The sequence below is a fragment of the Silene latifolia genome, chromosome Y (genome assembly GCF_048544455.1).
Source record: "Silene latifolia isolate original U9 population chromosome Y, ASM4854445v1, whole genome shotgun sequence".
Taxonomy (NCBI): Eukaryota; Viridiplantae; Streptophyta; class Magnoliopsida; order Caryophyllales; family Caryophyllaceae; genus Silene; species Silene latifolia.
Window position 1 is genome coordinate 395,281,883 of NC_133538.1, and position 3,770 is coordinate 395,285,652.

The window sequence follows — 3,770 nt, forward strand, 5'->3', positions numbered from 1 at the left end:
AAGCTCAAATTTTGAAAGTTCGTTATAAGTTTATTATTTGTGGGCCCAAATTTTGTGCGCCTCTTCTCCGACATCTTATATCATGCATTTGGTTCTTTTGGGCATTCTTTTCGTCCAGGCCCATATTTTTCTAAACGGACTGCCAAGCCGACATATTTTGTTTCCCATCAAGGATCTTTTGAAACAGAGTTCACGAGCTCGTCAGTTATTATTCGGATTTCGCTTGCAATAACCGAGCGGATTTTCCAGCGGTGCTTAGGACGCGCCACTATCAGTCAAGCCTCTTCATTTTCCTCGACAGTGTTAAGACACACCTTTATTAATATATTTATATTCCCCGCGAGAGTTCATGATAGCCAATGTACTTCTGAAGAAGCGGAGTTCGTTTGGAAACAGACACAAGCAGATCTCCCAGGAATAACTCAATCCAGACAGAGTCATCCATATTTTCCCCAGCGATATTTTGCAGTGTTGCTCATGACGATCAAGATGTTCCTAGTCGTTGACATATGCTTCTCCAGCGATATTTTGCAGTATTGCTGTTGACAATCAGGACATTATCTATTTCTCCAAGCGAGATTTCGTTGCCATTTATAGTCCACGAATTTCTCAAAAGCAGAGTTCGCTTGAAGACCGACGCAAGCAGATTCTCAAGCAGTTCTCCCAATGTCCTGTTGACCTCCTTTAAATTCTTCAGTTCTTTCAGATAATCTGTTATCTTTCAGATAATTCTGTAGATCTTTCAAGAAATGCTTAAGTCTTCAGACACCCAAGTCATCTTCAGACCCAGAGCTTCGCCAAAACGCTTTCAATCCCATTTCACCAGAAGATTCTCATGTATGATATCTTCTTATGGCTGGCGAGCCTCCTTACGTAGTCTAATGGAGTTTAAACAACCCTCCCCGATAGTCGACAGACTCTAAAATGTTCCCGACGACAGGTCCTTGGTTCAGTTCCCTTGAGCCGCCTCGCGTCTCCATAGTCGTCAGGTTATAATCTTCGATTAACCTGATGTCTATACTTTGACTTTCGCCTTGTCCAAGCCTCAGTCAAAGTGGGGGCTCTGTAGATACCTCATTTCTACACCTTCCGCCAACCAGCCAGTGATGATTGGGCCGCATGTTTGGTATACGGAACGATTTATGATAGTCCGTAAGTTTATCATTAAGTGATAGCTCAAACACTTGTGTCTACCCCTTGGTCGTCATCTACACGCCGATACGGTCGTTTTGACAGTAATTAGAGTTTATTTGGAGTCCGGGTCAAAAACCGCTTCATTTTCTAAGAAACCGTTTAAAATGCCGAGTCGGAATGTTCTAGAATGTTCTAGATATTTATTCCTAAATTAAATTTTATATCTTTTGGTAAAATATCTTCCATATATCATATTTTACGGAATAAGGAAGTAGAGATCTACCGCAATTCCATAATAGAAACGCGGAAATCTTTCTTCTGCAAGAGGAAACCATTGGGGAAATGACGCTGCAGGTGCTGCGCCTCTTGGAAGGGCCGTAGTAGCTGTTGTGCCTCTTTTCCAGCCCGTTTTGGCTGTTTACGGAATATTTTCGTGATTTCTTTCCAAAGTTTGTGTCATTCCAAGACTCTTCACACTTTTTCGTATAAATAGAAACCTTTGGTCTCCATATTTTTCACGCGAGTGTCCGCCCTTCTCTTCTCCCTTTGCATTCTAGACCTTGCTCTAAGCTTTTTGACGCCTACGTGCTTGATCAATCAACCACGTAAGCTCAGATCATTCTGAGTACCAGTCACATTGCATGACCGACCAATTTGACAACTACACATCAATCAATTAATCTAAAATCCTCCAACGAGGCACTTTCTACATACATTCGAGTCGAGCAATCTCTAACGTTAACTTAGTCAATCTCATTTCATCAAACATGTAAGTCTGAGGGTGTAAATCCCATCTTTTAATTTATTGTATTTTATTTTTGTACCAATTATTGTAAGGTTTACGTCAAAAGTATATTTAAAAACGACTGGAAAAACCCTTTTATAAAACTGTTTTACGTAACAGTGGAAACCAGACGTCGAGAAGAAACGCAGCAGCAGCTGCGCCTCTTCGAAGGGTCGCGACATCTGCTGTGCCTCTTGTAGAGGCTGCCGCTGCTCCTGCTCTTCTTCTTCTTCCTCGGGTTTCTGTTGTTTCGTTCCTTTTTGTCTTATTTTCTTAGTTTCTTTCTTTCTTCAGTACATAAACCATGTTTTAATAATTCCTTTTAATTATAACGTTTTATCTCGACTTAAATCCCTTATAACTTAATATTTGCAAGGTTTCGTCATTAAATCAAACCCGTATTTTAGAAACTCGATTCGTTCATATCAAGTTTCTGGGATTCGTTCTTTGATACATATTTCCTTGTTCGATTTCAGTTTATCAAGTTTTGTTCGACTTTCAAGTTCGTTCCTTTTTGTAATCCGTTTTTATCGTTTTTATGACGGTTTTAGATGTAATTAATATACTAAATCACTTCCACTTGAGTCGTATATCAATAATCGATCTTAAAATTACCAATGAATATTAATAGACCGTGGTTCTGACTTCACAGCCAGAGCTCAACTCAAGAACAGACGCAAGAATAGCCGCGCCTCTTCCAAGGGACGCAGCAGATGTTGCGCCTGTTCTGAGATGGTTTTTGTCCCTGAACATTCGTTCTCGCTTTGACCTAGCCTTTAATTACGTGTTTAATTAACTACTAATTGTAATATCACCCTTAATCTGACTTATTTTATTACTTTAATTTTCAACCCTTTTATTTTCTCCTTTTTATCTTCAAAATTCCGTCTTAGGTGTACTCTTGACGTAAATCAATTAACCTCTGTAATTCATTTGTAATTTTAATTATCGTTGTTTATTTATTGTTTTTATTGTTGTATAGTTTATTCACTCGTATTCACATGTAATCAATTCTAAATCCCAATTCGTCGTCATTAATTGCTAAATTATTTGTTCACCGACATAGTTTAATTTACATGCTAGGATTAATCTGTGGATGTTGCATTGCATGCATATAATCGACAACATATAAAATATGAATAATTTCCCTAATCATTAGTAGAGGCCGCTATCGAGGCGGGAGGGATTAGGTGTTCAGTAAAAGGACTTTCTAATACGTACCCTCACCCCTTACTCCAGATCTCTGTGAACATCCGTGTTTATTGGCATCCACGAGAGTCATTCTAGATATAGAATGCTAAGGGTAACGAGTTCTTAGTGTTCATGTCACTACTTTGTGTCTTGACATAGCACGAGGTATTCGAACGGTTCCAATTTTCCATAAAAATTGGTGGCGACTCCACAAATGCAGGCTTATTCAACCTTTCACCGGTTTCAATGCCTCACAAATCGGTAACGGCCTATGACATGCTTTGGCTATCCAAGGTTCCGTGGGAGAAGTACGTCCGCCTTAAACATTCACAACGTGATTTGGCTATCCAAGGTTCCTTTTCTCTTTGTGATTCTCTTTGGTTTTTCCGGCACAACAACCGCCTTGTCGCTTTGATTCACCTCATCCTCAGGGTTGATCTAAGGTATCTACTTCTGTGATGTCCTCTTCGACAATAGTGACGGTTTTAGAGGAAGATTCAGAAGGAGTCACCTTTTTCTTTGCACCTCTAGTTCTCTTTCCGATCATTGTGGAGATCGGAGCTTCTTCAGAAAAGCATACGATCCCTTCCTTTACCCGGAGATTTCAGCAGTGGTGGTCTTTGGGGAAGAAGGAGGACTAGGGGTTTTATCAGGTGAGGAG